At 48.5% G+C, this 22,345-nt stretch overlaps 1 protein-coding gene across 2 annotated transcripts in view; it reads right to left on the bottom strand.

Moving 5' to 3' along the window:
* Cers4 (ceramide synthase 4) overlaps window positions 1–13,018 on the bottom strand; it is a 31,746-nt gene extending 18,728 nt beyond the window's left edge. Inside the window, exons 1-2 of one of the 2 annotated variants that reach the window (XM_021236088.2) lie at window positions 12,773–13,018; window positions 12,544–12,633 (exon numbers count right to left, since the gene is read on the bottom strand). The gene's annotated coding sequence lies outside the window, so the exon portion shown is untranslated. The remainder of the gene's footprint in view (window positions 1–12,543; window positions 12,634–12,772) is intronic. The other variant, XM_005085292.4, reaches the window with a different exon arrangement.
* Between the last annotated feature and the right edge of the window lie 9,327 nt (window positions 13,019–22,345).

Below are 22,345 nucleotides of genomic sequence, written 5' to 3'. Positions count from 1 at the left end.
TTAGCTACACAGCAAGATCCTGTCTTCTACAAAGAGAGAGAAGAGATGGAAGAGAGGAGGAGAAAATAGGGAGAGGACGAGGAAGGGGAGGTCCATTTTATGTTTCACACAGTTTACCATTATGTAAGCATGTGTAGGGGCCATCAAGATATCTCTGCAGGTAAAGGTGCTTGCTGCCAAGTCTGACACCCTGAGCTCAACCCCTAGGACTTACATGATAGAAGGGGAAAAACTGACTCCGAAAAGTTCTACTGGAGAGAAGGCTGTGGCAGACTTGCACCCAAACACAATAAAACAAAACTTTTCAGAAAGCTAAAAATGTATGCAGCCTCAGGAACTTTTAGGGCAATGTCGAAAAGGTCTCTCACACATGCCCACAGGATCAGAACACTGGAGGATGAGGGGAAAACGGACCAAGGAGATGTGACTCAGTTGGTACAGCACTGGCCCAGCATGCATGAAGCAATGGTTCCATTCTCAGTGCTAAATAAAGCTAGCTGAGGTGGTGCCTTGCTATGCAGAAATTGGGAGGTAGACAAGAGAATCAGAAATGTAGAAGGCAGCCTCAGCCACATGAAAACCTGTCTCCAAATTAAAAAGAAAAAGTTGAAAGGCTGGGAGATGGCTCAATGGGTAAAGCTCCTACTGCAGTAACATAGTCCTTGAGTTTGGATCCCCACACTCATACAAAGCCAAAAGTAAGCAGGTGGCTATAATTTCATCACTACTTCATTAAGATGGGAGGTTCTGTGGACACTCGCGGCTCACCTACCCTGACCTACTCATCAAACAACAGGGACACCCTGCCTCATTCACAGAAAGCAACAGTTGTCCTCTGTACTTTACACGTGTGTGACTGGGAGAAGGGAAAGAACCCTTGGTCGCATTGACCCAGTCAGTACCTGCCCTTCCCTGGTCCATCATTGTATTTAAATCCTTGCTGGGGGCCTGGGAGCCCATGCTACCTACCCAGCTTCTCCTAGGAAACAGGAGGACAAGACGTTCAGTCATCCTTTGCTGCATGGCAGCCACATAGCAGTTGGGTGTGGCAGTGTGTGCTGTAATCCCAGGATAGCAGGAACAGGAGAGTCCCTAGACCTCACTGGTGAACCAATCTAGGTGAATTGGAGAGCTCCAGGTAAATAAGAGACTCACATCAGAAGAGAGAGGTCTACGTATGTGTGAAGGCACACAAAAAAAAATCAAGTAAAATTTTTGAAGAAAAAAAAACAAAGGTTGGTTTGGTTGTTTGGGAGCTTGCTTGACTTTACTAATTTGTTTGCTTATTGACACGCATGGGACACAGCATGTAAGTGGCGGCCAAAGGACAACCTATGGCAATTCATTCTCTCCTTCTACCGTGTGGGCTCTGGGGATCAAAGTCAATCTTGGCGACAAAGTGCTTTACTGCTGAGCCATCTCAATGACCCTGTTTCTTTGTCTCTGTAGCTCAGACTAGCCTCAAAGCTGAGATCCTCCGGCCTCAGCCTCTTGAGCGCTGTGATGACATGTGTGTCACCATGGCCAGCTGGAAAGTGAGTACTCCTCTTCATGTTTCTGGTGTGCCAGGGGCCTTACCTTTCTACAGGGTCTTCAGTGACACTTTCCCAGTAAAGCCAACCCCAGTGTGGATTCTTTGCCCAGGGCTTATGGCCCTTAACAGGGCATCTATCTATGCCAAGAACCTTCTTGGTCACCTCCTCTAGCTACTCCAGCTCCAACCTAGGCTGTTTTTCCCCCTTTGTCCTCAAATCGTGCTAGTCTTTGATGGATGTGTTGTCACTGTCCCTGAGGAACCTCACCCACTCAGAAGTTCAGCACACCCAACACCATAAATTTCCAGGTCTCTCCGTCAAGACCAAATCCACATATCCAACATGGCCTCATCATTTCCTGTCTAGACATAATCCCCGGAAATCACCCCACTACACTTGCTTTCTTTTCTATTCATGGCTGCAGAGTCAAGAATCTACCATCTACCCCATCTTCAAGAACAGGAATGATGCATACCCACTCAGTCCTAAACTGGAACTACTAAAAGTCTCAGGTAAAGCACACCTAGCAGAAAGCAAACTAACACAATGACAATGAGAGCCTGTGTTTACTACACTGTGTGTATTTGAGGTGGGTGTGGGCATGGAAATAGCGCTGTGTGCTAAGCAAGCACTTTACCACATAGCTAATCCCAGAACTCTACTCTCGATGCTCTAACTATTAATTTAATTTTTTTCAATTATTTATTTATTGTGCATCTGTGCATGGATACATGCCACGGTGTGTATGTGGAGATCAGAGAACAACTTCAGGAGTCAGTTCTCTCCTTCTTCAATGTGAGCCCCAGGGATCAAGCTCAGGTCTTCAGGATGAACAGGCACACTTTTTTATATATAATTATTATTATCATTTATTTAGGTTGGAAACAATCTTGTTTCACATGTCAATCCCAGCTCCCTTTCCCTCCCCTCCTCCCCCACCCAATCTCCACTCCGATCCCCAGGGAGGGTGAGGCCCTCCACAGTGGATCTCCAGTGACTGTTATTTCATCCAGGGCAGGGCCTAGGCCCTCCCCCAAGAGTCCCGGCTGAGAGAGCCTCCCATATTGTGGCATGGACACTCAAAGTCTATTTGTACACCAGGGATAAGTTCTACCCATGGCCCCATAGATTATCTAGGCCTCCTAACTGACACCCACATTCAGGGGGTCTGGGTCAGTCCCATGCTTTCCACACAGCTATCAATCTGGGGTCCAAGAGCTCTCCCTTGTTCAGGTCAACTGTTTCTGTGGGTTAAACCAGCCCGCTTTTAACTCCTTTTCCCATCATTTCTCTCTTTCTGACACTGGATTCCAGGAGATCAGTTCAATGTTTGTCTGTGGGTATCTGCCTCTGCTTTCATCAGTCACTGGATGAAGGTTCTGTTTCCTAGACTCTCTGGTAGTAGGACTGTATGCTGGCACTCCCCTGATTCATGTCTAAAACCCATTAATGAGTGAATACATACCGTGTTTCTCCTTTTGTGACTGGGTTACCTCACTCAGGATGGTTTCTTCTAGTACCATCCATTTGCCTGCAAATTTCAAGATTCCATTGTTTTTTTCACACTGAATAGTACTCCATTGTGTAAATGTACCACATTTTCTCTATCCACTCTTCAGTTGAGGGGCATCTAGGTTGCTTCCAGGTTCTGGCTATTACAAATAATGCTGCTATGAACACAGTGGAACAGACATCCTTGTTGTATGAATGTGCATCTTTTGGGTATATGCCTAAGAGTGGAGTTGCTGGGTCTTGTGGTAGACTGGTTCCCATTTTCCTGAGGAATCTCCACACTGATGTCCAAAGTGACGAGCAGCCACCTTTTACCCACTGGACCATCTCACAGGTCCTCTATTCTCTTGTTCTCTTGCTCCCTTGCCCCACTCCCAACAGTGTGAGTCTGCGTGTGCCTGCGTGTGTGTGTGTGTGTGTGTGTGTGTGTATGCATTCAAACTTGCCATCTTCTTGCCTCATCCTCCTGACGCATGCAACAACACACCTACTTTATACGTTTTTGAGAGTCTGAGTTTGTTTGTTTGTTAAGAGTTTTGCTGTTACCAGGTTTTTTGAGGGGGCGGTTTTTGTTCTCATCCTGCCCTCATATTCTGAGTGCTGAGATAGAGGCACGCACCACCCTGAGCTTTGTGTATGCTAAGCAAGCCCCCCCACCAACTGAGCCACATCCCCAGCCCAACAGCTCTTGCTTAAAGTCTCTATATTAAAACAAGAAGCCACATGGAATAACTATTCATATTACAAATGGACTCACCTACTGCCAAATGTCCCAGGGTGCCTCTAGGTCATTAAGGACACATGACTGTTGTTTATTTTCAAAAGAGACTTTCCCTTCCTCCCTTAGCAAACCAGCATCTGCATGGAGAGCAACGTGGCCATAAAAACAAACACAGCAAAACAAAGTCAAGTTCCATCTTGGCTCTGCTGGTTCAAGGGGAGGTGCCAAGTAATCATTTAGGTTTGATTTGGTTTTATATTTGTGGGGGGGTGGTACTAGAACCGATAACCATATTCATTCTAGACAAGCATCCTAGCACAAAGCACCCACCCTAGCCCCTACTGGGAGGTGCTAGGCAGGTGGTCTACCACTGAGCTACATTCCCAGCCTCTTTTATTGCTTATTTTGAGAAAAACATCTCACTAAATGTCCTAAGCTAGCCTTGGGCTTATGATCCTCCTTCATCTGGCTCCAAATCACCTGGGATAGAAGGCCTATGCTACCATGCCTGGGGCAGTTACTGCTTTTTGTTTTATTTTAGTTTTATGTGTGTGTGTGTATGTATGTGTGTGTGTGTGTGTGTGTGTGTGTGTGTGTGTGTGTGTGTGTGTGTGGCTATGTACATATAAGTGCAAATACATGAATAAGCCAGAAGGAGGCATTAGATTCCCTGGGACTGGAGTTTTAGTAGATTTTTGAGCCAACTGGGTGGTGCCTGGAGGCAGATCCTCCGTAGGAAGAGGATGAGCCATATCTCCTGCCCCAGGACTTTCGTGTTCTAAAAACACAGCAGCATCTGTGCCACCTCTGGCCCTGTATTGAGGGAAGGAAGCAGAAAGGAGAGTCTCAGTGAAGGACACCAATATGTGGGTGGCCCTCCAGATGGCATAGATTTGTGGGAACACCATGCAGAGACAGCAGTGGGCACAAGGCATACGTCTTCCTTCTAAGTTGGATGGCTAGGCTGAGGGTCCTAGCCAACAATATAGCTCAAAGAGTGGGTTCCCAGTGAGAATATTGCAGCTCCTCAAAGGTGCAGGTGTGATACTCACTGATGGTACAGCAAGGTAGAAGGGGCCCACTCTGGTCCTCCTACATCAGTCCAACAGCAGCTCATAGCTCAAACCTATTCCTTCTGATCAAGAACCTACGGCTTCTTATGGCTCCCGGCCTGTCAGTAAAGGTCCTCATGGTTACCTAGCTCTTTCTACCACTCCACCCAGCCCCACTGATCTCCTTGACTCTGTGGTTCTCAGTCCAGGTCCACAGATTCCCAAAATCCATTCAAACTTGAGAAACGGCATCTTGGGCAGTCCTGTGAAGCCAGGCCTTTGCCTTGGCTGTTCCCTCCATGTGAGCCCTTCAATCACCATCCCCACTATCTGATACCACACCCAGTTGACCTTTCAGGTGAGATGTTTGCCTGCAGCTGCTTCCAAGAAGCCTCCAGGGTTCCCACCCTGGCTCAAGGGGTTCATCATCTCCAGGAACTGCAGTGCCTCTGCTGGGCCACGATTACTCTTCTTTGTAACTCCTCACCCAGGAACCCATCTCTTCCCATAGGCTAGGGCTAAGAAGGTACTAAATGCATCCAATTCCTACCACAACAGTTAACCTTGGCTGTCAACTTGATCAGCTAAGAGATATTCCGCTTGGGATCAGAAGCTATCCCCTGAGAGGATTAACTGAAGGGAAAGCCCCCCCTCCCGTGTGAGCAGCACTTTCTGGTGGCAGCCTTGATACAAAGAGGTCTGAGGAGAAAATGGGGCTTCTTTTGCCTGCTTGTCTTCACTAGTTACTGGCAAGTGCATCTGCGTTGTTGCTGCTACTGCTGCCACCATTCTGTGCTAACACTAGAACCTATGTCCTTTGGCTTTCTATTGTGGACTGAAGACTCTCCAAGAATCCTTCAGGCCTTCAGTGACAAACTGGGACAACTGAGGCACCCAACCTCTAGGATTGAGTAGCCCCTAGGTTCTAACCATCTCCAGCGTGCAGATAGCCCAGTGTATGCCACTGACCCTACCTAACAAACTCCCTTTGTAATATATACTTATTCTATCAGCTCTGTTCCTCTAGAACAGCAGTTCTCAACATATGGGTCACAACTGCTAAAGGAATCTCATGTCTACATTACAATTCATAAAAGTAGCAAAATCATAGTTACAACATAGCAATGAAATAATTGTATGGCTGGGGGTCACCACAACATGAGGAACTGCATTAAAGGGTAACAGTATTAGGAAGGTTGAGAACAACCGCTCTAGAGAATCCTGACTAACAAGTGTCTATTGCTGGCTCCAAATCCAGTCTCAGCTCAAAATGTACCTTTTCAGGGAGGCCCACACCCACCAAAATAAAGGAATCCACCTCATCCTCAGACTGCTCCTGGAAAAAGAAAACACGGAAAAATCTCAAATGTTCTGCTTCTGGGGGGGAGGTTCAGGGACCTCTGACTAAACAGGACTTGTCCCCAAGCCCTTCTGGCCTCTACCTAAGTCTTCAGGAAGCCACAGTTGATGTGTCTATTGAGGACTGGTTGCATCTTATCATCTTGTAAATTTCTGGGGAAACTGAGGCACAGAATCACCCAAGCCCATAAAGGAAGAAGCAGGAAACTGAGGACCAGAAGGTGAGCTTATTTGTTTTACAGACCTATACCCAACTTGAGCCTCATCTCAACATTGAGCCTGAAGTACCTTAGAAGTACCTGGATGCCTGCTTTCATTTGAATTGGTACCTACCAAGAACCAGGTACTTACTGGTCTATACATTGCAGGCTCCACAAGGAGCTGAGCAGACTGTATTGCTAACTCGGGAGTTCATATGTTTAAAAGGGTAGGGGAGAGACACATCAGTACGTTCTGTTACAGTTTGTTTCATTGTATCAGGCAGCAGCTAGTCTCGAACAGAGAAGAATAAGGCCAGGAGGGGGTGTGAAGAGGGATCCAGAGGAACCCAGAGGCTGCATTTGAAAGTCTGCGGTCAGACAGAAACCACTTTTTAAAAAGAGAGCCAGGCCAGGGGGTGTTCACTTGTGATCCCAGAACTTGGGGGGCAAGGGCAAAGGAAGATCACCGAGGCTTGCTGGCCAGCCAGCCTAGCCTAACAGGCAAGCACCAGGTCCCAGTGAGAGGCCCCATCTCAAACAAATGTAGATGGCTCCTAAGGAAGGACACTTGAGCTTGTCCTCTGCCCTCCACATGCACTCACAGCGACATGCACACACAAAGAAGAGAAGGAAGGAAGGAGAAAGAAAAAAAACAGAACAGACAGACAATGGTCAAGAAAGCCTCCTTGAAAAGGCATCATTTTAAGTGCAGGAGGCAAAGAGGAGGGAGAAACAGGTCGTTCTAGCCAGAGTCAACAGCCAGTCTAAAGACCCTGAGGCAGGGCCAGGCACTGGATTCAAGACACAGAGAAGGTGGCATGGCCACAACAAAGGCAATGCTGGTTAGAAGTGAAGGCAGGCCAGGGTCAGCCATGTATGCAGGACTGTCCTCTCCAATCTCTCAGCCAGAGACCAGTATCTCTTGCCTCCATCACTGTCTGTGTCACCTGTCATCTCCCAGAAGTCCAGGCCCCATGCCTCCACCCCGGAAGTAAGCCCATTACACCTGCCACACTTAAACAGCAGAAGCACAGTCAAAGAGTACCCGCCACCGATTTGGACAGGGACAGAGGGCAACTGCCCAACACAGTGCCCAAGCTCAGGAAAGAGCCATAGCGGCATACACCTTTAAAGCCATCACTAGAGAGGCCAATGCAGGCAGATCTCTATGAATTAAAACTCAGCCTGGTCTGCATAGACAGGTCCAAGCCAGCTGGGGCTACACTGTGAGATTCTACCTCAAAATTAATGAATTTTGGATCTTGGTTTTTTAACCCCCAGTAACTGGGACCAAACTCTGTTCATTGAAAGCCAGAGCAGATGAAAGCCTCAGTCTGTGTTAGGAGTGGGGAAGGTCACCAGCCCTTGTCCATGTGACAGGTACTGGGAGAGGGAACAAGTTTAACCTTGTCCACCTGGGGAGAGAGTGGCCATTGGCCAGCAGCTGCCCCATCTTCAGGACACACGTGCTGGCTTCTGTGGTTTCTCCTTCAAGCTCATCGCCTTTGCATCTTCAGCCCCCGCCCCCTGCTACTCTGCTCTATGTGTTGCCTGGCCTTTAGCAACCCCTGTCCCTCCATACCAACAGTGCTTTCCCTGGCTAACTCCGTCTCTCTACCCCTGGGCAAGAAGGAGATCTGGACCCCTCTAGGAAGTTTCCCTGGGCAGCCCCACCCTGTGCAAAGGGAAGTTGTATTGCCTTGATTGTGTGGGGCGGGGGATGTATGTAGTCCCATCTTCCTCTTTTTAGAGTTCATCAACACATGTACAGAGCAAACTTACAAAGAAAAGCGTTCCAACTACCCATCCTCTTTGGGGTAAGGACCTGTGGCTGCTGTGCAGGTCCTCGAGAGCCTTTGGTCTCTTGCCTGCTCCTCCTAGCAATCTCTCTCACCCACTGTTTCGGCTACACCAGCCTCCTTGCGGTGCCTCCAGCACACGCCAAGCTTGTGGTGGCCTCAGGGCCTTTGCACGTGCTGGTCGCTCTGCCTACAGCGCTCTTCCCTCATATGATTATCTGCTGCCTCCCCATCCTTCAGGCCTCCTGTCCCTTTCCCCAAGAACACCCGATACAGCAGTGGATACAAATAACACAAGCAGAGACGGAAGGGAGACAAATGGGGACAGCAGGATGTAGCTGGCAGATAAGAATCCCGCTTTAGATAATCATGGAACCTTGGACCAAAACATGGCTCCAGGAGCCCAAAGGGAGCTGAGTGCTAGCCATTCTGGGACACACGATAGCTTCATACTAACAAAGACACAGAGTCCAGACCAAGGGAGGAGAAAGCCGTCTTCACATTCCTCTGACGGGAGCCACTGAGTCTGAGGTGCCCTATTAGCAAGGGAGCAAGGAGGACCCAGAGAAGGCCTGAAGGAGGCAGCAGGACAGCTTCTCAGGTAAAGGCACTGGCCTCCAAACCTGACCCGATTCAGTCCCTGGGACCCACATGGCAGAAGGAAACAACTGACTCCTACAAGTTACACACGTGAGGGGGGAGGGAAGGAGGGAGGGAGGGAGGGAGGGAGGGAGGAAGGGAGGGAGGGAGAGACAGACAGACAGACAGACAGACAGACAGAGACAGAGACAAACAGAGACAGACAGAGAGAGCTCACTATGAATAAAGTAAAAATGCTTTAAGAGTAAGAGGCCTGAGGAATGGAATGATAGGTACAGATGGGAGGAAGACTCCTGCCCATGAATTACCCAAGGGGAACCTTCAGAGGCAGTTTCTTACTTATAAAATAAAGTATTTATTATGTAATGCTAGGGATGTTACCCAGGATTTCACACATGCTAGACAAGAGTGTGACCTTGACCCAGATCTCAAGACATCATTCAGCCTTCCTTTCATTTTTTTCAGAATTTTTTATGGTCTTGCGGACATGTGTGGATGTGGGGAGACCAGTGCCACGGTGTGTGTGTGAAGGTCTCTGCTTCCACGGCACGGATTCTGGAGATCAACCTCGAATCATGCGGCTTAGCAACAAGGGCCTTACCCAATGGCTCACCATCCTGCTGGCCAGCCCTCCTCTTTACTTAACCCATGGCATCCTTGGCTCATGGCTTCCCACCTACTCCCTGCCCTATCTCCCAGCCAGCTCCCATCCTGTTCCTCCAAAGCCCGCCCTTTGTCACTCCTCCACCAGCTCGGGATCCAGAAGTATGACAAGAGGCAGATACTAGGACCAGATTGCTGAGCTGACTGTAGTCCTGCTCCCCGCATGCCAGCCACACACATCAATGGCTGCCCCGGCCCAACTAGCTCATCCAAACCCCCATTTGATGCACACATCAGCCACCTCTATTCTGGTCTCCTAGCTCCTACCCTCGTAAGTGCCACACACACCCAGAAGTTGTTCTCTGGAGTCAGAACAGCCTCTAAATTCCCTGTTGAGGCCTAGCCATCCTGCTATCTCTAGACCTCAAGGTTTTGTTTGTTTGTTGTTTGTTTTAATTGAAAGCAAGAGAGGGAGAGTCCTGAGAATGTGATTGCAATGCCTGAAGAGGGCAGAAGAGGGCATCAAGTTCCCTGTAGCTAGAGTTTTATCAGGTGGTTGTGAGCCAGGTGATGGGGGGTGCTGGGATCTGAAGCAAGAACAAGTGCTCTTACCACTGATCAATCTCTCCAGCCCCTAAGGATCTCCATGTTCTTTCATACCTCTGCTAATGACTCCGCTAAGCACTCAGCAGTGTGCTTAGAGCCTTGTAGCTGCTGATCCTGGTTTGCAACTCTGCCCAACGATCATGGCTACTCATCCCTAGCTGAATCACTGTCACCCACCCAGGACTGCCTTCTCTGACTCTCCCTGAGCTAAGTCAGGCTACTGTATTCAGTTTCTGCCCTGAGGCATGAACTCTGCAATATAACGGACTGATTGGGCACCCAGGCATCATCTCAGGGTGTTTGAATGATATCATTCCCATTTTACAGCTGGGAAAATGAAGTAAGCCCACTAGCCTGAGGGCTGCAGCACTCAAACAGAAGGTAGGTGCTAGCCCAGACAGCAGAATGAGGCAGCCTGGGGCACTCAGATCACAGGCGAGCATCCCTACTGCAATGATTCCTTGCGTCATCCCAGGAGTGGGAGGATGAGACCTTCACTCACTCTCCTTGTCATTGTTAGTAAGCCCAGAGGCTCCTTCGCCAAATGTTCACTTGCTCCCAGGCTCCGTGCCAACGAAATGCTTCCCCTGGCCCCACAGCCAATGGCCTTGGGTTTGGAGGTGGATACTGACTGTTCTGCTTATCTCAGAGTGGAGCATGGAGGCCAACCCCAGACTCTCAGGAGTGTAAAGGGCACTGAGATTTGTCAAGCGCTATCCCCAGCTGAGGACTCTCAGAGGAAGATACTACAGACCCATTTTCCAGATGAGCCATGAGCTCCCAGCTTTTACCTATTGCCTCTTTTCTCCTTGGCTCCTGGAAACAATCCACCTTGGGAGTGAGTGAGGTGAGAAGGGAGTCGAAGAAGATCCCCAATATTCCCTGCAACCTGGCTGGACTTCGGGGAGGACCCCAGGCAGGTTGAGCGATGCCCTGGGAACTCCACCCAAACGGCAGCTATGGCTGGGAGTGGGCCAGCTATAAAGGCTACGGAACTTCCAAGGCAACTTCATAGGCTAGGATTCCTCTCCTGGGGAGCTCCATCCAAACGGTGGGTCCAGGTCACCCCAGCGGAGGCCACGTTAGTGCCTGGGATGGTGCTGGGCTCACACTGCAGTCTCGGGGAGCCCTATCTCCCCATATCCCAGGCAGCTCATAGGTTTTGCAAACCAGGCTGGATCCTAACAGCTTCCTCTTACCTCCACACCCTTCTTTAAGGCTCTCTTCCCAGAAATAAAGGGCTTCTCCATGGCCAGACCTATGGCTCATCTGTCATCCCAGCTACCTGACAAACTGAGATCTGAGGACTGAAAGTTCAAGGCCTGCCAGGCCTACAGAATGAGTTCAAGGCCAACATGAACGAGTTAGTGAGACTGTCGTCTCAAAAGAAAACATAAGGGCTAGGTGCTTGCTGTGCAAGCATGAGAACCTGCGTTCAGATCCCCGGGACCCACGTAAAAACTGGGCATTGTGATATGTGCCTGTAACTCCGGTGGAGTAGGGGCGGGAGTGGGGGTGGGGGAAGCCGGTGGCTTGTTTTGCCAGAACAGCAAGCTCCTGGTTCAGTAAGAGACCCTGTAGCAGAAATAAGGTGGAGAGTGACTGGGGAGGACATAAGAAGTCAACCTCTGGCCTCCACACAATTGATGTCACACACGCATGCATGCACACACACATGTCCACACACATGCACCACGTGTGTATAAGCACACATACTTAAAGGTAGGAAGCAACCCAAGTGTTTCAGTGGTGGAATGCTCCCCTCGTATGAGACCCTATATTCAACTTAGCCCTAAAGAAAAAATAAGGCCCCTTCCCTGGCCCCAGAAGCCCAGCTCTGTTTCCACACAGGCCTTTCCACTCCCAAACATGCATGAAACACAAGTCTTCTGGGAGTAAACAAAGAAGTTCTAACTTCTTATCACTTTACACACCTTCCATCGGTGGCCCAGCCAACTCCATCTGCCCGCGTGTCTTTTCAACCTTCCCCCACATACTGGCTGCAGAATCTTCCTCTCAAGACACAATCAGATGGCTGTTACTTGCTGGCTTAAGCATCCCTCGTACCCACAGCCCTGAGAATGGAATTGTGGCCTCCTCATTGTCTTCCAAGCCCTTGCCAACCACTCCCTACCTCCTTTCTTCCCTGTATACACTCCGGATATGTCAACCTCTTTTTCTGGTCTGCAAACACGCCAACCTGGGAATTTCCCCAGGATCGTGCAGCCTGGGCCCAGAAAGCTCTCCATAGCAGGTGCCATCACGATAGGTTGGGCGCCCTCCCAACACTCTAAGCCGCTATCACCAGTATTCGGATGTGTGCATTACACGCTGGCACCAGCTGCTAAGGACTTTGTTTCTTAGAGGCCGGTCTACGCGGCTCCGAAACAGGGCCCTCGGCCATCGCCCGTCTGTGGCACCCAGCAGGCGCTCCGCACCGATTCTCCGGTGACAGACACTCCTGTGACGCAGTGCCCGTTCATACATCCGGATTCCCCGCGTCACGGAGCCACGATAACCCCCATTCGCTCCCGTGAGTTTTCCAGTCACGCTCACCTTCGCCTTCGCCTTCGTCCTCGGGGGGCCCAGGGCTCTCTGGAAAAGGTAGCCCGAGCCCCGCTCAGCTGAGAAACCCTGGGAAAGTACCTTGTGGGAGGAATGATGTGGAGGTCATTGACCCTATCTTGGGGCCGAGCCCAGTTGGTCTTGGCCCGGGAGATGAATCTGGAGATCGTCGCGAGGGTTGCTTCTAGGGCGGCGTCCCCAGAGTGGGGCACTCGCTTACCTGGGGGTGCAGGCCCAGGCGGGTGGAGATCAGCGAAACCGAAGATGCAATACACACGCGGCTGAAGGCGCTGGACCCAGGGACTCTGCTGTACACAGGGCCTCCACCCACGAGGGAGGAAATAGAGCCGGAGGGGGCCTCCGGGAGGAGTTTGATGGGGGCTTGGGCGTGGTTTGCGCGCGGAGGGGGCGTGACTTCAGTGCGCGCAAAACTGTTCTGTTTAAGACCCCTGAACCCTAAACTGCCCAACCCGCGTCCTGGCCTCGCCCCCACGCCACCAGGCCCCTCCCTAGATCCCGCCCCACACTCCGCCGCCGCCGCCAGACCACGCCCTCAACCCCTAGCGCTGCAACATGAGACCCCGCCTCCAGTCTATGAGCCGCTGCCCTCGGCCCCCAAGCCGGAGCCGCGAGGACCCGCCCCCAAATCCACTCAGACCTCTACCCTGCTCTGCCTCGCCTCCCTCTAAACCCCGCTTTCAGGCTCTTCCTCTCACTTCATAGGCCTGGTCCGTCGTCCCCCAACGATGCCCTTCCCGGCCCCCGCCTCCATCCCCGCCCCCGCCCCGCCCCAGCCCCGCCCCCGCCCCAGCCCCAGTCCGGTTTTTTCGGGCCCCGCCCCCAACTCCGGCCCTTCGGGGCACCTGGCTTTTCTCCAAGCAAGCTGTGGATTTCTGCGGCACCTTATCTCTGACCTTTTAACCCAGCAGCACCTGCTGGGCGATCTCCCAGGCTACTGCTTCTTCTGATCCACTTCTGGTTCCCGCTTTCCGGTCCCAGATCTCTTCTTTGTGATGCTCTCGCTTGCTCTTCTGCCTGCATCCCGTTTTGCAGTTGCACTGCTTGGATCCTTCCAAAGGCCTCAGCACCCCAATACCTGAGTAGTTGGAGTCTGTCAGACCAACCTAGAGGATCATGGGGCCTAGGCTTACTGAGGGACTGACCGCAGGACTGAGGGGCAGAAAGGTGGTGGTATGAATATGTCAGCTGTAGTTTTGTGCGGTGCAAGGGTCAGACGAGATTCTCGTAGGCGATGAAGCTGAGATACAGGTCTGTGTGGGTAATAGCTGTTGCCTCTGTTTGACCCAGGGCAATGCAGGAGATTGAGCCTCTCCTTGCCTAGTGCAACCAAGGAAAGGCAATTCTAGGGCAAGCAGTTGCCAATAGCAGGGCAGAGGCTTCTAAAAGCTTTGAAAACATCATCTTTGAAGACGTCAAACCTACATGGGAGGACTGGGCTTGGGAGTGTAGCTCAGTTGAGAAACTGCTTGTCTAGCTTACAGGAACACCGGGTTCAATCCCCAGTACCACATGAACCAAGGATGATAATGATTCCAACACTCAAGAAGCCATGGAAGCTGATCTGAGCTACAGGAAACCCTGACTCAAAATAAAATAAAATAAAAATCCAGTGCTCTGTATATCTCAGGGCAAATCCAAGGCCCGATGCAGGAAGTTGAGGTCTTCCTGGTCAATGGAACCTGTCACTGGGAGTTCAGTTTTCAGTCCCTTCCTCAGAGTGTTCCCATCCTTGAATGTACCACCCATTATACACATTCATGCATTATTTTCTCCCTGGATTTTTGAGACAAGGTCTTTCTATTTATGCCCTCCGGACCTCAAACTCAGCAATTCTCCTACCTGTCCCTCTGAAGTTTGTGCTGCCTGTGTGGAAGAAAGAGGACACTCCCAGGTACTCAGAGCATGACAGCGCTTATATTGATAGTAACGTGGGGTGCAAACCTGAGGTCCACAGAGAAGTGGAGGATTTGGGTGGGCCAGGGCCAGGGCCAGGGCCAGGGCCAGGGAGAATTTTTCAGTGGCAATTACAGTCAAAACAGGAATGCTGAAGAAGGATGGGGTGGTCAGCCTCTCATTTGCATCTCTAGGCCTGGTTCCCAACCTGAGAGCAGTTAGGTGTCCTTGGAAGAGGCTACTCCGGCTCTTTGGAGCTGAGTAAATGGAAGAACTAAAAGGAGCATCAGGGCTGGCAAGATGGCTCAGCAGTGAAGATGTCTGCCACCAAGCCTGGCAATCCCAGTTCAATCCCCAGGACCTCCACTGTAGACTAAGAGAGCCAACTCCCACAAGTTTTGTCTTGACTTCCATAAGTGCACTCACACATACACCAGTGTGCACAAAATAAACAAATTTAAATGTAACTAAAAGTACTATCAGGGGAAGCAGTGTAGGTTCTACCACAAAAGTCTCCCAGGGCTCTCTGGGTAAAGGTGGGCCTGAGTTGCCCGAGAGGAGCAATGTGGAAGCCTGGACAATATGGGAGGCTGTCAGCCTGGAAGGAGAAGTCGATGGGAGGAAGATGGTACACTCGAAAGATTTAGAAACAAAATGGACAGGGTGTAGAGGAGCAGAGGAAGCCAAGGCCTAGCTGACACAAGAGAACAGGCCACTTCTAAACTGGTGCGCACAATGTATATTGTCAGAAGGGGAGCCTTAAGGAAGGCTGGGAGATCGAGGCTCCCACAGTTTCTCTTCTTACAGAGTTTCTTTTGTGTTGTTTTATCATTTTTCAGTTCTTTGTTATTTTTATTTTTGAGACAGGATCTCTTATATGTCAAGTTGGCCTCAAAATCCCTATGTACCTGAGGATGACCTTGACCTTCTGATCCGAATGCCTCCACTAATTCCTAAACTCTGGGGTTATAGGATTATAGGTGTGAGCCACCTTATGAGATGTTTCAGTGTGTGCCTCTGTGTGTGTGTGTGCATGTGTGTATGTGTTTTAGTGTGTGTTTTAATGTGTATGTGCTTTAAAGTGTGTGTATATGTGTTTTAGTGTTTGTGTTTTGATGTGTGTGTTTTAGTGTATTGTGTGTGTTTTAGTGTATGTTTTAGTGTGTGTTTTAATGTGTGTGTTTTAGTGCATTGTGTGTGTTTTAATATGTGGGTTTTAATGTGTGGGTTTTAGTGCGTGTGCATGTGTGTGTTTTAGTGTGTGTGTTTTAGTGTGTGTGTTTTGATGTGTGTGTTTTTAGCGTGTGTGTATTTTAGTGTGTGTGTTTTAATGTGTATGTTTTAGTGTGTGTGTTTTAATGTGTGTACATGTGTGTGTGTTTTATTGTGTATGTTTTAGTGTGTGTGTGTTTTAGTGTGTGTGTTTTAGTGTGTGTGTTTTAGTGTGTGTGTGTTTTAGTGTGTGTGTTTTAGTGTGTGTTTTAGTGTGTGTGTGTTTTAGTGTGTTTGTTTTAGTGTGTGTGTGTGTTTCCCAGTGCTTCTTACACAGTTGGAAAGCAGCACTCTTCCACTGAGCTGTATCCATTACTGCCCCCCCCACCCCAACACTCACAGGCCAGGCCAACTTTCACACCCATTCTAGGCTCATCTTACTAAGGGGGGTGGTAAGCACAGGACACAGGAAGCAACTCTTTGCTGCTCCCCTCTTCCCCTCCATCTTAATTACTTTTCTGCCGTTTCAATAAAACACTCTGGCAAAACCAATTTAGGAAGAAAGGGTTTACTTTGGCTCACAGTTCCAAAATACACAGTCTATAGTTGAGGGGAGGTCACAGTGGCGGGAGACTGGGACATCTGGTCCCATTCCATCTGCAGTCCAGGAACAGAGAGTGATGGATGCTGATGCTTAACTCGACATCCCCTTTTTACACACCCTGGGATCCCCAGCCAGGGACCCATGCCACCACAGTGGACAGGTCTTCCCTCTTCCATCCAAAGAAGACACTCAGAGAGGTATAGTCACAGCTCTCTCTCCCTGGTGAGTCTAGATTTCATCAAGTTGATAGCTGAGATCAGCCATTACAGCCTCCAACTAAGAGGCTGAAGCAGACACCTATATTGATCTTCTCTAGACCCTCGGTTCATTGTGGCCAGGCCTAGAGCCTGGACCCTAGACCCAAAAAGCCTTGGCTAAATGCAGTAATAGTCATTCAAAAATGATCACTGTCTTAGCTAGGGTTTCTATTGCTGCTATGAGACACCATGACCAAAAAGTGCATTGGAGAGGAAAGGGTTTATTTGACTTACACTTCTACATTGTAGGGAGCCAGGACAACCATTAAATGGAGTCAGGACAAGCATTCAAACAGGGCAGGATCCTGAAGGCAGGAGCTGATGCAGAGCCCGGGGAGGATGATGCTTACTGACTTGCTCTCCATGGCTTGCTCAGCCTGCTTTCTTAGAGAACCTAGGACCACCAGCCCAGAGATGGCCCCACCCATAATGGTCTGAGCCCTCCCCATTGATCACTTATTGAGAAAATGCCTTATAGTTGGATCTCATGTAGGTATTTACTCAACTGAAGTTCCTTCCTCTGACCACCATAGCTTGTGTTGAGTTGACATAAAGCTAGCCAGGACAATTTGGCATTGTCCTGACCTCTGAAGACATTCTGCCCTCTGAACTCTGTGACTATGATGCTTCAATTTCTTTTTCATATATATTTGTTTGCGGGGGCACTTCTGTGCCACAGTCTATTGTAGGGGTCATAAGGCAGCTTGCAAGAGTCAGTTCTGAGCTTCCTTGCACCACGTGGGTTCCAGGAATTTCCACCAAGCACTTTATTACCTGACCCATCTCATCAGCCCATAATTATGTTACTTCTTGTGATAATCAAGATTGCACAGGAGAGGAAATGAAGGACCTTGAGAAGGGAGATGACTCAGGATCATCTGGGGCCTGGAGTCACCACATGGTCCTCATGGTGTTACTTGCAGGCATAAGCCTGCATCCCAGTGATGCCTGCTGAATATTGATACCCAGACCAGACTCTGAGCCCTGACTGTGGTGTCTTGTTGTATATACTTGGACTTGAGTGTAGTGAGTGAGCTGCCCTCCAATAGGGTAAGAATGTGTGTTGTTTTATTTTTCTATTTTTGTCTATATATGTGTGTGCACATGGGTTTTTTGTGTGTGGACATGTAATATGTGTGGGTGCCTGTGCATGAGTGTGTGTGTGCATGTGGAAACCCTAAGTTGATGTTAAGAATCATCTTTGATCATTCTTCTCTACCTTATTCATTGAGGCAGGGGTCTCTTAACCAAACCCAGAGTTGGCCAGTGTGGCTAGTCTTGCTAGCTAGCTTACTCTGAGGATCCCTGTATCCACCTTCCAAAACAGGAATCACAGATGGGCATCATATACTGGCTCTGCAGATCCAAACTCAGGTTCTCCTACTTTCTATAATAAGTGCTTTAACCACTAAGCCATCCCCCCAACTCATATGATACTTTACTTATCAAGTTTTTTATGTAGTCTAGGCTGTGCTGAGATTAAAGATACGCATTACTCTACCTGCTGTTTGGTGTGTGTGTGTGTGTGTGTGTGTGTGTGTGAGAGAGAGAGAGAGAGAGAGAGAGAGAGAGAGAGAGAGAGAGAGAGAGAGAGAGAGAATGTTGTTAGGGATAGAACCCAGAGCCCCTCCTAATCATTTTCTTTTTTCCTTTTTTTTCTTCTTCTCAAGACAGAGTTTCTCTATATAGCCCAAGTTGGACACAAACTCATGAGTCTTCTGCCTCCCCCTTCTAAGTGCTGCAATGATAGGCCTGACCCCTGGACCCATTTAAAAGTTCATTTTCAGGCCAGTTGTAGTGGCATACATTTGTTATCCTGGCACTCAGGTGGTAGAATCAGGAAGATGAGGAGTTCAAGATCATCTTATAGGTACCGTAACGAGTTCAAGACCAGACTTAACTACTTGAGACAACATCTAAAAAAAAATAGGCCAATGAGATGTCTCACTGGAAAAAAGTGATTGCTGCCCAGACAACACATTGAGTTCAATAGTGGGACCCCATGGTAGAAAAAGAATGGACTCAGACAACTTGTCCTCTCACCCCCACATGAGTGTCACGGCACACATAACAAGAAAATAAATATAACAAAGAAGAAATGCATTGTCAACTTGTGATTGTACTACCTCAGCCACATGCGTGTCTGGGAACGCTGAGATGCCACCACGCTGGCAGGTTTGTGAGAAGTTGTTCTGGTAACAACAGTGAAAATCCTAAAGACCAGGGTGCCCTGGGCAGAGATCTGCTTGCAGGATTAACCCTTTCCATCAGGCCCTTCCCAGGCCCCTGCCGTGCTCCGTTGCCCACTCTTTCTGCCTGCCTGCCCGGCTCTGTAAGGATGGACTGCAGGGTTATGGCTTAAGCCCAGCATAGCTGTAGACCCGAAGGTGGATCGCTCAGCTTTTCCCACACCTGTCCTTCCTGGCATGGCCTTGACCAAGCAAGATTTCTATTCTCTCCTGGGTCTAGGGGGTTCTCCGTCCTGAGAGGGATTTCTGTTAAAGATCACTTGATGCTGTGTGACTCTGAAAGCTGACTCAGCCTCTCTGGACCCAATATTCCCATCTTTGGAAAGGAAAATGACCATGCTGGTCTTCAAAGAGGGGGCTGAAGATATGTAGAGGGGACCACTGTCGCCACTTGGCCAGAGTAGGAGTCCACACAAGGAGAATGGGGTTGGAGAGGATTATACAGTTTCCTCTGCCTGGAAGGTTCTTTGCTTCCTTTTCTAGATCCTTTTACAGTTTAGTCAAAGACCCGCCTTGCCTGACTCCTCCCCAAACAGTCTTCTCTTTCCTGGTTCTCTTTTCCTGCCTCCTTGGCCTCCCTGGAGAGTACCCACTCCCAGCCCCATCCATTCTACTGACAAAACAGCCTGGAACAGGGCCTTATGCACCCAAAGCTGCTGGGGGTTGGGGCAGGGGTGGGAACCACCAGAAGGGCACTCCCTCCTGGTCCTGTGTCTGCTGCCTGATCCTGTGTGCTACTTTGTGTGGTTGTGAGGGTGTGTCTGTCCCTGGGGACATCTGTCCACAGGACTGGGTAGGTAGCTGTGTGTGATTGTTACCCCTGTGTGTTTCTCTGTCACATCTGAGTGTTTCTGTGTGTACATGTCTATCTCTGTGCACATGTATGTAAGCTTCTGCCAGTGTGCCTGCCTGTGCATTTCTGTGTGTTTGTTTGAATTGATATGTATGTTTCTCTGTGTCTCTATTTCTGCGTGTGTGCTACATTTCTGTATATTTTTTATTCTGTGTATCTGTGTGTTTCTGTGACTGTGTGTATGTTGATACATACCTGTGTCTGTGTATATGTTTCTGTATGTATGTGTTTCCATCGGTGTGTATCTGTGTGTGTTTGAGTTTGTCTGTCCATCTGGGGACCTCTGAGACTAGACATTTGACTCGGACCTCCCCCTCTGCGGCAGTTGGTGTGGGATCCTGCCTTCCCACCCACCACAGAGACCTTGCAACCTGTTTTCCTTTCTTGCTTCTTGCCTCCTGTCTATCCTCTCCTGCTGTGCTTCAGCCTTCCGCATTCCCAGAAAAGCTGAGAGCGAGGTTTCTTCATCTTTCCTGGATAAACCTGTCCAGTTTTCCCAGAGGCAGCAGACTCACGGCACCATAGGGCTGAATAACTGCTTTATACTGGCAAGGCCTCCTGCCAGCCCAGCACCCATCCAGTTTCAATGGCCTGAGGTCACAGGCCAAGATAGGAAGGGTTATAGTCAAGTCATGTCCTACAACAAGGATCCTTTAAAAAAAAACATTTTATAGCTGAGTTCAGAGTAGAGGAGGAAAGGAGAGAGAGGGAGGAGAGAGGAGGGAGAGGGGGGAGGCAGGGAGAGGGAGGGAGAGGGAGAGAGAAAGAAAGAGAGAGAGGAGACGGGGAGGGACTCTGACACTTCTAAGATTTTTACCTATCCAGTAGTACATTAAGCTATTAGCCCATCAATGGATGAACCCTCATGACTCATCACCTACTGCACAGGGGCCTAAGCCTTTACCACATGAAACAGGTGAGCTTTTAAGATAAAACATTTAAGATGAAAGTTATTAACACATGTTCATTCTATTTTTAACTTTTTCAAAACCCTGAGCCTTTTTTAGCTTAATATTTCTAGAAACTCATGTGTGTGTGTATGTTTGTATGTGTGTGTATATGTTGTATGTGTGTAAATGTGTATGTATGTGTATATGTTTCTGTGTGTATGTTTGTATGTGTGTGTATATGTTGTATGTGTGTAAATGTGTATGTATGTGTATATGTTTCTGTGTGTATGTTTGTATGTGTGTGTAATTTGTGTGTATGTGTATATATATGTATGTTTGTATGTGTATGTATATTTGTGTGTATATGTATGTATGTATATGTTTGTATGTGTGTACATTTGTATGTGTGTATATGTATATATATGTATGTATGTGTGTATGTGTACATATTTGTGTGTGTATATTTGTATGTATATGTTTATATATGTATGTGTATATATGTTTGAATGTGTGTATATGTTGTATGTGTGTACATGTATGTTTGTATGTATGTGTAATTTGTGTGTATGTATGTGTATATGTGTGTATATATGTATATATGTATGTGTATATGTTTGTATGTGTGTATGTATGTTTGCATGTGTGTATATTTGTGTATATGTATGTGTGTATATGTGTATATTTGTATGTATGTTTGTATGCGTATATGTATGTGTGTGTATATTTGTGTGTGTGTGTGTGTGTGTGTGTGTGTATCAGCATATGGATGCTGGCTATTAACATTGGTTGTCTTCCTCTATTACTTTACACTTTTTAGAGTCTCTTGCTATGCCTGGAGCCCACTGTTTTGGCTAGGCTGCTTGGCCAAAGAGTCCCTAAGATCTTAATGCCACTCCCAGCATTGGGATTATAGATGATCACCACTGTGGGACTCAAACTCAGGCCTTCATACTTACACAAGTACTTTACTGAATGTGTTATCTACATAGGCCTTCCCATGTTAAAACAGTATTAAAGGCCCACTAGGGTAACACCATTTCCTTCTGGACCAGAGAATAGAATTTCTGGCCTTGGTGGAGACCTAGCATTCCAGGTGGGTAAGTCAATCACCTGGCTAAGGGACACCCCTTAAAAAGGTAGCTCTACCTCAAGCCATACTAAAGAGACAGGAGAACTGATTGTCCCCTCAATGAGCCAATGTGCTTGTCCCCTCAGAATCCCTGCACTCTGTGCTGTTGCCTACACAGCTCTGGTGACCCTGCAGCCTGCTTTCCTTCTTCTCCGTGTTCTAAGCAGGCTTCCCTAACACTTTGGGCTTCCCTCTTTCTCTAGCCCTCCCTCCCTGACATGAGGTACTCCTCTGCAGTGTGGCTGACCTCCCTGGTGGCATGGTTTTCTCTCTTGCTCTTCCTGGATTTAGCCAGCATTCCATCCCCCAATCCAATGCTCCTTTGTTTCCCTTCAGAAAAGAGCAGGCCTCCCAGGGATATCAACCAAACACAGAAGAGCAAGATCTGCATTTTATTTTGAACTCCAATAAAGCTGTCATTGACCTTTCTTCTAAGTTCTTTTCAATTTTTTTTATTAACAAGACTAGAAGCCCCAGAAAGAACCTCAGTTTCCCCAGTAACATGTGGTGACTTCACCAGAACTCCCCAAATTTACAGTGACACTTGGAGCCATGGAAGGAAATATTTCTAGTGGTTTGGGTTGGTTTGTTGTCTTCCTTCCTTCCTCTCTTTCTTGTATCCACTAATGTGACAATTTAAAATATCCAGGCCCCGGAGGTTTTATGCTACTCACAGGCTGACACT

This window comes from Mesocricetus auratus, unplaced genomic scaffold (genome assembly GCF_017639785.1).
Source record: "Mesocricetus auratus isolate SY011 unplaced genomic scaffold, BCM_Maur_2.0 Super-Scaffold_100025, whole genome shotgun sequence".
Lineage (NCBI taxonomy): Eukaryota > Metazoa > Chordata > Mammalia > Rodentia > Cricetidae > Mesocricetus > Mesocricetus auratus.
This window is presented reverse-complemented; position numbering and strand designations above follow the sequence as displayed.